Source organism: Dendrobates tinctorius, unplaced genomic scaffold (genome assembly GCF_039654945.1).
Source record: "Dendrobates tinctorius isolate UK_male_01 unplaced genomic scaffold, ASM3965494v1 ptg000039l, whole genome shotgun sequence".
NCBI lineage: Eukaryota > Metazoa > Chordata > Amphibia > Anura > Dendrobatidae > Dendrobates > Dendrobates tinctorius.
Genome location: NW_027361707.1, coordinates 36,803,095 through 36,814,874, shown reverse-complemented (window position 1 = coordinate 36,814,874; position 11,780 = coordinate 36,803,095). Strand labels below are relative to the sequence as shown.

Genomic DNA, 11,780 nt, shown 5'->3' with positions numbered 1-11,780 from the left:
ATTATTTATATAGCACCATTGGTTCCATGGTGCTGTGCATGAGAAGGGCTGACATACAGATCACAGATGTCACTGACAGTAACAATGACGGACTGATCCAGAGGGAATGCAGCAATAGGGAGAAGTGGGGAGATCCGAACTTCTGTGGTTCCCCCATATTTTTACCCCCAAGGGTGGTTTGCTCGTTCATGACCGGCCAATATTTACAATTCTGACCACTGTCCCTTTATGAGGCCATAACTCTGGAACGCTTCCATGGATCCCGGTGATTCTGACATTGTTTTCTCGTGACATATTGTACTTCATGTCAGTGGTAAAATTTCATTCATATAACTTGTATTTATTTGTGAAAAAAACGGAAATTTGGCGAAAATTTTGAAAATTTCACAATTTTCCAACTTTGAATTTTTATGCCCTTAAATCACAGAGACACAGCACACAAAAAACTTACTAAGTAACATTTCCCACGTGTTTACTTTACATCAGCACAATTTGGGAGCAGCAAATTTTTTTTTGTTAGGAAGTTATAAGGGTTAAAAGTTGACCAGCGATTTCTCCTTTTTACAACACCATTTTATTTTTACGGACCACATCACATATGAAGCCACTTTGAGGGGTCTATATGATAGAAAATACCCAAAAGTGACACCGTTCTAAAAACTGCACCCCTCACGGTGCTCAAAACCACATTCAAGAAGTTTATTAACCCTTCAGGTGCTTCACAGGAAGTTTTGGAATGTTCAAAAAAATGAACATTTAAATTTTTTCACAAAAAAATTACTTCAAATCCAATTTTTTTTTTTTTACCAACGGTAAGACGAGAAACTGGACCCCAAAATGTGTTGTGCAATTTGTCCTGAGTACGGTGATACCTCATATCTGGGGGGGAACCACTGTTTTGGCGCATGGCAGAGCTCGGAAGGTGAAGGAGCGCCGTTTTAGGCCATGTGCACACGGTGCGGATTCTGCTGCGGATCCGCAGCGTTTCTGGTCCTGTTGGTCCGCAGCAGATTTAGCTGCGTTGTACAGTACCATTGCTTTCAATGGTAAACTGGAAACCGCTGTGCACATGCTGCGGATTTTTCCGTGCGGTTTTGCTGCAGTTTACAATCCGCAGCATGTCAATTCTTTTCATCCATTATGAGGTGTAAAACCGCAGATAAACCACAGGACTTTAATCCTGCAGATTTATCTGCAGTTTTCACTACAAAATCCACAGAGGCAAAAAACTCCGTGTGCACATAGTCTTACTTTTCAATGCAAAGTTGGCTGGAATAGAGATCGGACGCCATGTCACGTTTAGAGAGCCCCTAATGTGCCTAAACAGTGGAAACCCCCACAAGTGACCCCATTTTGGAAACTAGACCCCTTACGGAACTTATCTAGATGTGGGGTGAGCACTCTGAACCCCCAAGTGCTTCACACACATTTATAACGTAGAGCCATAAAAATGTAAAAATCATTTTTTCCACAAAAATGATCTTTTCGACCCCAATTTTTTATTTTCCCAAGGGTAACAGAAGAATTTGGACCACAAGAATTATTGTGCAATGTGTCCTGAGTACGCTGATACCCCATATGTGGGGGTAAACCACTGTTTGGGCGCATGGCAGAGCTAAGAAGGGAAGCAGCGCCAGATTTTACTGTTATGGTTTGCAGGTGCCATGACTCACTGGGAGAGCCCATGAGGTGCCAAAACAGCAGAACCCCCCATAAGTGAGCCCATTTTATGACTTACACCTCTCAGTGAATTCATCTAGGGGTGCAGTGATCATATTGACACCATGGGTATGTCACAGAATTTTATACCATTGGACAGCCATGCGAAGAGACTCAGGAGAAACGGAGCGCTATTTGCCTATTCAAGTGAATGGCTCTGTGCACATGTCAGTGTGTTCCACAGACCATGTGTCCATGGGCAAAACATGCTGACATGTCCGTTTTTCAATGTCGTCGCTGGCCACAAAACATCCATCACACGTGCATACGCATAACACACATGGATGTCATCCATGCGACACGCATCGGCGCCGGGGAAGAAGCATTACAGCAAGTGCTGTTCCCCGGCGCCGGGTGCTGATTATAGCTCTCATCAGTCTCCCCTTCTTGTGCTGATCGCCCGCAGAGCAGGGGAGAATGACAAGATCAGCATCCGGCGCCGGGGAACAGTGCTTACTGTAACGCTTCTTCCCTGGCGCCCGTCCATGTGGTACTGATGCTGCACACGCATGCCACACGTGTGCCGTAAGTATTACACACATGGACACTGACATCTCCGGTACCGGAAATATCAGGAAGTGTGAAAGAGGCGTTATAGCGGGTTTTTATGTTTGGCAGCTGTCACACACTAAAAGACGCTTTTTATTGCAAAAAAATAATTTTTGCATCACCACATTTCGAGAGCTATGATTGTTCCATGTTTTGGCCCACAGAGTCATGTGGGGTCTTGTTTTTTGCGGGACCATTTTTTGGCACATGACGTTTTTTGAGAGACAGAATGAGCAAAAGCCAGCAATTCATGAATTTCTTTTTTTTTTGGGGGGGGGGGGGGGCGTTTACACCGTTCCACGTGTGGTAAAATTGATAAAGCAGTTTTATTCTTTGGGTCAGTGCGATTACAGCAATACCTCATTTATATCATTTTTTGTGTTTTGGTGCTTTTATACAATAAAAACTTTTATATAAAAAATTATTATTTTTGCATTGCTTTATTCTGAGAGCTATCACTTTTATTTTTCAGGTGATGGAGCTATATGGCGGCTTATTTTTTTTTGTGGGACAAGATGACGTTTTCAGCCGTACCATGTTTATTTATATCCGTCTTTTTGATCGCGTGTTATTACACTTTGTTTGGCAGTATGATGATAAAGCATTGTTTTTTGCTTATTTTTTTACTGGGTTCACTAAAGGGGTTAACTAGTGAGACAGTTTTATAGGAGAGGTCATTACAGACACAGCGATACCAAATATGTGTACTTTTATTGTTTAGATTTTTTTAATTCAAATATTTATTTAGTGATAGAATATTGATTTTTTTTATTTTTTAAATATTTTTACAATTATAGAATATAGATTTTTTAAAAATATTTTTACAGTTATTTAAACTTTTTTTTTACTTCATTCTATCTCTTACATGTTGTCCCACCATGGGACAATCATTTTTTGCAGGCTGATCGCTTAGACTATAGCATGCAGATGAAGATCTGCATGCTATAGAAGCTGTCAGCGCTGCACTTTCTGCACACTGACCTGAGAGACTTCCTGATCATGCACTGCGCATGACAGGAAGTTTCTCAGCTCTGGTACCCGGGTGTTGTCGGATTGCCATAGCAGCGATCGTCACGCCGCGGGGGTCTCCGATCCAAAGGCAGAGGGGCTGTCAGCCCTCTGCTTGCTCCCAGGATGCTGTGATCGCATTCGATCACAGTATTCCGGGGGATAAAGTGCCGGGAGCGGTCTGTGACCAGCGGTGTGGGGGGCCCACCAGCCCAGGGAAAATTGCCCCATTATAATCTGCCACCATAGCGCCACGCCCCCATGTATCAACCCTTTCCTCCCCCTCCCAGACCCACCGGCCACCGCAGCGCCAGCCCCTCACTGATAAATCCCTGCTCTGTGCGCACACGACCTGTGATGAGGTCACAGGAGGGGAGGAGTCAGGGGTTTCAGTAGAGGCCCCTGATCATGTGACCCCTGACTCCTCCCCTCCTGTGACTTCATCACAGGTCCTGTGCACACAGCCATCATTGTATTGTATGCGGGACTCTGCTGTGCTGGTTGTCATGGTGCTGGATGAGGAAAGTATGTGTGGGGTCAGGAGGGGTTTACAGGATGGATGTAGCTGCGTGTGTGTGCGAGGTGTACGGAGCAGACCCGCGAATGTGCGAGGTGTACGGAGCGGAGCCGTGTGTGTACGAGGTGTACGGAGCGGAGCCGTGTGTGTACGAAGTGTACGGAGCGGAGCCGTGTGTGTACGAAGTGTACGGAGCGGAGCCGTGTGTGTACGAGGTGTACGGAGCGGAGCCGTGTGTGTACGAAGTGTACGGAGCGGAGCCGTGTGTGTACGAAGTGTACGGAGCGGAGCCGTGTGTGTACGAGGTGTACGGAGCGGAGCCGTGTGTGTACGAGGTGTACGGAGCGGAGCCGTGTGTGTACGAAGTGTACGGAGCGGAGCCGTGTGTGTACGAAGTGTACGGAGCGGAGCCGTGTGTGTACGAAGTGTACGGAGCGGAGCCGTGTGTGTACGAAGTGTACGGAGCGGAGCCGTGTGTGTACGAGGTGTACGGAGCGGAGCCGTGTGTGTACGAAGTGTACGGAGCGGAGCCGTGTGTGTACGAGGTGTACGGAGCGGAGCCGTGTGTGTACGAGGTGTACGGAGCGGAGCCGTGTGTGTACGAGGTGTACGGAGCGGAGCCGTGTGTGTACGAGGTGTACGGAGCGGAGCCGTGTGTGTACGAGGTGTACGGAGCGGAGCCGTGTGTGTACGAAGTGTACGGAGCGGAGCCGTGTGTGTACGAAGTGGAGCCGTGTGTGTACGAAGTGTACGAGGTGTGCGGAGCGGAGCCGCGCGCGATGTATGGAGCAGAGCTGCGCACGCGAGAGGTGTACGGAGGGGAGCCGCGCGTGTACGAGGCGTACAGAGCTGAGCCCTGTGTTTACAGAGCTGAGCTGCACGTGTGCAAGGTGTACGGAGCGGAGCCGCGTGTGTGTACGAGGTGTACGGAGCGGAGCCGCATGTGTGTACGAGGTGTACGGAACGGAGCCCTGTGTGTACAGAGCTGAGCTGCACGTGTGCGAGGTGTACGGAGCGGGGCTGCACGTGTGCGAGGTGTACGGAGCGGAGCCACGCGTGTACGGAGCGGAGCCGTGTGTGTGTACGAGGTGTACGGAGCGAAGCCGCATGTGTACCAGGTGTACGGAGAGGAGCCGTGTGTGTACGAGGTGTACGGAACGGATCCCTGTGTGTACAAAGTGTACAGACCTGAGCCATGTGTTTACGGAGCGGAGCCATGTGTGTATGAGGTGTATGGAGCAAAGCCGCATGTGTACAAGGTTTACAGAGCAGAGCCATGTGTGTACAAGGTGTACAGAGTGTGGCCGTGTGTGTATAAGGTGTACGGAGCAGAGCCGCATGTGCACGAGGTTTACGATGTGTGTACTGAATGGAGCTGTGTGTGCGAGGTGTACGGAGCGAAGCCGTGTGTACGAGGCATACAAAGCGGAACAGTGTGTGAATGAGGTGTGCGGAGCCATGTGTGTACAAGGTGTATGATGGGGAGCATTCATACCTCCCAACCGTACCAGATTTTGAGAGTCTGCCCCAACTGCCCCTTCCTGGAGCTTACTTTTCCCGTGGACACAGGAGTATATGGCGGAGCCCCAAGGAGCACTTGAAAACTCGCACATGACATTCTATCGGAAGTGACGTGATGGAAAATGACCAGAGGAGATTGTGACGGAACCATGGAGGCTCTTCAGGGAATGCTTCAGATCATCACCATGTCCTCCTTTGAGAGCGCGGACAGCGGGATCGCCTTGGACTCGGGGATGTCGGCCATGTGAGTGGATCATGATATGTCCTGCACCAGGAGGCTCAGGTGGGCACTACAATGTGAGCTGGTATAGTATCTTTATAGAATCTTTCTTTCCCCTCTTTCCTTGTCTTTTTCTTTCTTTCTTTCTCTGTTCTTTCACTTTCTGTTCTTTCTTTCCCCTCTCTTTCTCCCTCTCTGTTCTTTCTTTCTTTTTTTCTCTCGTTATTCTTTCTTTCACCTTTCTCTTTCTTTCTCTCTTTGTTCCTTCTTTCCCCTCTTTCTTTCTCTCTCCCTCGCTGTTCTTTCTTTCCCCTCTTTCTTTCTCTTTCTTTTTTTCTCTCTGTTCTTTTTTTCTATCCCCTTTCTTTCTCTGTTCTTTTTTCCTTTCTCTCTGTTCTTTTTTTGTTTCTCTCTGTTCTTTCTTTCTCTCTTTTCCTCAGTACCAGTCAATGTGCCCACAGTACCAGCCACTGTGCCCTCAGTACCAGTCAGTGTGATCAGCAGTGCTAAATGGGTGTGGTTGGGGCGTGGACATGGGTGTGACTAGTTGTGAAATGGGTGTGGTCGGGCGGCCGGTAGCCAATCATCATAGTGGAAGGCATCTGTTTCCATCAACTTTGTTATATGTGGGCAGTGGGCACCTCTAGTAAGGTGGGCACAAGATGGCGGGTTCTTGTCACCTGTGCCTCACACAAGTTACTATGAGATGTAAATGACCAGAGGAGATTGTGACGGAACCATGGAGGCTCTTCAGGGAATGCTTCAGATCATCACCATGTCCTCCTTTGAGAGCGCGGACAGCGGGATCGCCTTGGACTCGGGGATGTCGGCCATGTGAGTGGATCATGATATGTCCTGCACCAGGAGGCTCAGGTGGGCACTACAATGTGAGCTGGTATAGTATCTTTATAGAATCTTTCTTTCCCCTCTTTCCTTGTCTTTTTCTTTCTTTCTTTCTCTGTTCTTTCTTTCACTTTCTGTTCTTTCTTTCCCCTCTCTTTCTCCCTCTCTGTTCTTTCTTTCCCCTTTCTTTCTTTTTTTCTCTCGTTATTCTTTCTTTCACCTTTCTCTTTCTTTCTCTTTGTTCCTTCTTTCCCCTTTCTTTCTCTCTCCCTCGCTGTTCTTTCTTTCCCCTCTTTCTTTCTCTTTCTTTTTTTCTCTCGTTATTCTTTCTTTCACCTTTCTCTTTCTTTCTTTCTCTCTTTGTTCCTTCTTTCCCCTCTTTCTTTCTCTCTCCCTCGCTGTTCTTTCTTTCCCCTCTTTCTTTCTCTTTCTTTTTTTCTCTCTGTTCTTTTTTTCTATCCCCTTTCTTTCTCTGGTCTTTTTTCCTTTCTCTCTGTTCTTTTTTTGTTTCTCTCTGTTCTTTCTTTCTCTCTTTTCCTCAGTACCAGTCAATGTGCCCACAGTACCAGCCACTGTGCCCTCAGTACCAGTCAGTGTGATCAGCAGTGCTAAATGGGTGTGGTTGGGGCGTGGACATGGGTGTGACTAGTTGTGAAATGGGTGTGGTCGGGCGCCCGGTAGCCAATCATCATAGTGGAAGGCATCTGTTTCCATCAACTTTGTTATATGTGGGCACCTCTAGTAAGGTGGGCACGAGATGGCGGGTTCTTGTCACCTGTGCCTCACACAAGTTACTATGAGATGTATTTTATTCCTGCTATATTTCTTGGCATACTGAAATGTTTTGACCAGTTGGAAGTTGTACAACCTGAGGATTGTGCATGTGTGCACTGCCCGCATGTAGTAATATGTGTCTGTGTGTATATATATATATATATATATATACTTACTCCGACCCCTATATAAACCCTGCCCCTCCAACCGCCGTCCACTTTCCCATGCTCCTGTTCCAATCCTGGGGTCTTTTTTGGTCCCCCTTGGTCCTCCACATGCTGAACATCTGGGACATGACTAACATTGCGCAATGTGCGCTTGTTCGTCGCCAGATGCAGCGTCGTGTTCAGTGTGTGAGGAGACGGCGACTTGTCTGTGGCGTTAACCCCTCTGCTGCCATGCTGGACACAGCCTGTGACGAGGAGCGTCTCTTCCTGTGTATCCGGCCACAGGCTGCACATCGGAGGCTGCTTCTTCTATCTGGGGAAGTTCATGAAGCAGAAGCCTCTGTGTGACTCATGTGAAGTAACTTGTCTGACAGGTCATGGGTCCAGGTCAGCAGGTGATTGCAGGCTATTAGCTGGTTTCGATGTTAGGTACAGGTGAGTCAGGACTAGATGTTGGGTGGAAGCCTTCCACTATTTGTAAGACCTCGTGCACACGCTGAGTATTTGGTGAGTTTTTCACTCAGTATTTGTAAGGCCTCATGGACACACTGAGCATTTGGGGTTTTTTACCTCAGTATTTGTGAGGCCTCGTGCACACGTTGCGTATTTGCAGAGTTTTTTTACCTCAGTATTTAACCCCTTCCCGCCACGTATGCGTCATGAAAACTAGTGACTTCCCGACCCCGTCACATGACCGGAGGGCCTATGGAGTCTGAACAGCCCGGGGCCCTGGCTACCCTTAATCCACCCCTGTGCATCAGCATTGCTGTGTGTAGCAGAGATCACAGTCTTCTATGAAAGCCAGCCATAAGCCGGTGCTCACAGTAGGATCGTAATGGCAGGTGCAGAGGTCTTCTGCCGACCCCCGGCTGTCACGACAATCCAATTGCGCCCCACGATCACGTGTCGGGTGCATTGATGGTCAAGATGCATGACGCACTTCTGGCCGGCACGTGTTAAATCCCACCGTTAGTAATAGACAGTAGTAGACAGCGAGATGTAACCGGATAACAGCCACGGGCAGAGCACCACTACACTCAAGGCTGTTAAAGGCACATGGTGACTGATTAAATCTGCCATCATGTGCGGGGAAAAGTTGTGGGTCGGTGTGCAAGCCCGCATCAAAGACAGGCACAAACTTTGACGTAAATGTACGTCAAAGGTCATGAAGGGGTAAATGATCCAGCAGCTCTCAGGAGATTAATTTTCTCCCTATATCTGAATGTTCAATAAGGCGGACAGGGAACATTATATTGCTATTAAAGGGCAGATTATTCTTCTAGCACCATTACGTCCATGACACCTTACATGTTAAAAGAGTGTAAAAAAAAAAAAGTACAATAATCATGAATACAAGTCATCGACTGGTACAGGAGGAGAGATAGGACCCTGCCCGTGAGGGATCACTGTTTACAAGGGATGTGTGAGGCTACAATAGGGAGGGTAGAGCTGTTTGTGCAGCAGTATGATGGAACAAGGGTTACTGCAGGTTGTCTGAAGAGGTGAGTCTTTAGGTTTCTTATGAAGGTTCCCATGGTGGGTGAGAATAGATGTTGGGAGACTAACTCACAGCTGTATGGAGGAGACAGGTTGTGGATGGCTTTGTATGCCATGATTGTGGTTTTGAACTGGAGTCTCTGGTCAATCAATGAGGAGCCAGTGAAGGGATTGACAGGGAGAAGAGGTGGGGGAATAGGTGTATTAGTCGGGCAGCAGAGTTTAGGATAGTATTGAGGGATGCAAGTGTGTTAGAAGGGAGGTCACAGAGCAGGAGATTGTAGTCTTTGAGATGGGAGATGATGGGGGCATGCACTATTGTTTTTGCAGATTCCTGAACCAAGAATGCATGAATCCAGGAAATATTTTTGAGTTGGAATTGGCAAGAAGTGGAAAGGGCTTGGATATGTTGTTTGAAAGAGAGATGAGAGTCAAGGATAACCCCAAGGCAGCGAGCAAGTGAGATTAGGGAGAGTGAACAGGCGTTGACTTTGATGGCCAGGTCGGTTGGGAGGCGGGTTGAGAGAGATGGGGGAAAGGTGACAAATTCTATTTTGTTCATGTTAAGTTTTAGAAATTTAGCTAAGAAGAAAGATGAAATAGACAGATGTTGGGATTCTGGTAAGCAAGAAGGTGACATCAGGTCCAAAGAGGTAGATCTGTGTGTCATCAGCATAGAGGTGATACTGAAAACCAAAGGTGTAGATTGAGAAGAGCAGGGGTCCTAGAACTGAACCTTTGGGGACATCTATAGATAGGGGGTGATGAGGTGGTGTGCAAGAGGGAGACAATGTCCGGTCTGTTAGGTATGACAAGATCCAAGATAGGGCCAAGTCTGTGATGCCAAGAGATGAGCGAATCTGTAGTAAGGGGGAGTGGTCCACTGTGTCGAAGGCAGAGGACAGGTCTAGGAGGAGGACAGTCGTGTCCCTTGGCTTAGGCAGTTAGTAGGTCATTGGTGAGCTTAGTCAGGGCAGTTTCAGTGGAGTGATGCAGCTGGAAGCCAGATTATAAGTGGTCAAAGAGGGAGCAGGAAGAGAGGTGGGAGGACAGTTCAAGATGGACGTGTTGTTCCAGTAGTTTTGAGGCATAGGGGAGAAGTGATATGAGTCGATAGCTAGATACAGAGGATGGGTCAAGGGTGGGCGTGATCAAGGTACATATAAAGCATAAGGGGGAAGACCCCAGTTGTTAGTGAGAGGTTGAAGAGGTGGGATGAAGACTGGTGAGGTTTGGTATGAGGTGGGACAGGATCAGTCAAGTGCACAGGTGGCGAGATGTGATCTGGAGAGTAGAGCGGAAAGTTGGTCTTCTATAATGGCAGAGACACTGGTTTTGGAGGAGGAGGGCTGAGTTATGAGGAAGGGCTGTAGGCCTGAGCTTTCTCAGATGTTAATTTTCTGCTTGAAGAATTAAGCAAAGTCTGCAGCTGATATGAGAGGAGAGAGAGGGGGTGCTGGGGGATGGAAGAGACAACTGAAACTACTGAATAGCTGATTAGGGTTGCGAGACAGGGAGGATATAAGATATGAGAAGCAGATTTGTTTTGCTGCAGTGAGTGTGGACTTGAAGGTGGCGTTTTCCAAGGAGACAGGTCCCCATTAACTATACAAAAGGAATCTACTGAGAACAAATGCCAGGAAGATCCCTTCCACTAATATATTCAGTAAATCTACATCAGGAGAAAACAGCATCCTGAGTGAGAAACTCCACAACTGCTTTGTAGCGTGACCAGGAGCTGAGCAGATTGATATATAGAAGATTCAGGGAAACCCGTGACTTAATCATTTACACTTTGCGGCCCAGCTCCATACACATATGACTTGCACAGTACATGCACGGCAGATAGTAAAATATACCCAGCTCATGATGAATTGAACCCTTTAAGTCTTTCAACTTGTGGTTTTTGCTGACTTTGTTGCACTAGATTCATCAAAATGGCACATGAGACTCGAGTTTTGAGCATAACCTCAAGCTGTCTTTTTCCTAACTGGTTCTGCGAGTGCTTAACTGGGAAAAGTTGCAGCCAAATAACTGATATATTCACTCCAGGGAGGACTAGAAGAGTAGAATTGTGCCAAATTTTGCAACTTTTTTTTTTTTAAATAGTCGCATTTAATGAATCTGTTTAATTCATCTGGAAAGTCACACTGACATAAAAATCAGAAACCGCTTGGAGGAAAAAAAAAAAGTACAAATAGTTTGATTAATTTGTCACGTCCAAAATGCAATGATGAATCGTGCCTAAAGCGTTCAACACCTATAAAACAAATGTGTGAGATATGACTGGCAGATAAAATTTTTGATTTTTTCTTTATTTTCAGACATTTCTCCACTCAGCACGTAGATGTATTAAAATTGCAGAATCATCTGAAGATGGAGGCGCAGATTCTAGATTTGCTTTGGTCGTGTTAGTAAAAAAAATAAGTGCATAGCAAGGTCATTGCGCTTTAGTTCATTACGTCCACATAGGACGAAGCAGATCCGGTAACTGATGTCCGGATTATTTGGGCTTCTTGTCCTTACTCAGCAGATCGGCGAATTCTACCAGAGTCCTTGTGGGGCGGCCGGACATGCCCTTGCGCAGATAAGGGACCTCATCCTTGTTGGACATGACTCCGGCTATATCCAGGTGAGCCCAGTGCGGGGACGTGACAAACTCCTTCAAGAAAGCCGCGGCCGTACACGCACCCCCAGATCTGCGAGAAGAAAACCTTTCATTAGTTTCTGTGGAGCAAGATACATTACCTCATGTATACTACTGATGTGGAAATTGTAGGTTTATTTTTTAATAAAATCCACATAAAAAGGAAAAAAAAAAACCCAATAATAATAATAATATTCCCATGATAGAAATTGATGACATATCCTGTAGGGGTGCACCCATGTGGTTAGGATCTCACCAATCATTTCTATAGGAATTCCAACAGATGAGCAAATCTGGATCTCCGTTTTGGTGATGGAT

General features: G+C 46.8%; 1 pseudogene; it reads right to left on the bottom strand.

Annotated features, from left to right (window-relative positions):
• Nucleotides 1-11,109: 11,109 nt before the first annotated feature.
• LOC141088507 (cytosol aminopeptidase-like) overlaps nt 11,110-11,780 on the bottom strand; it is a 42,794-nt pseudogene continuing 42,123 nt past the window's right edge.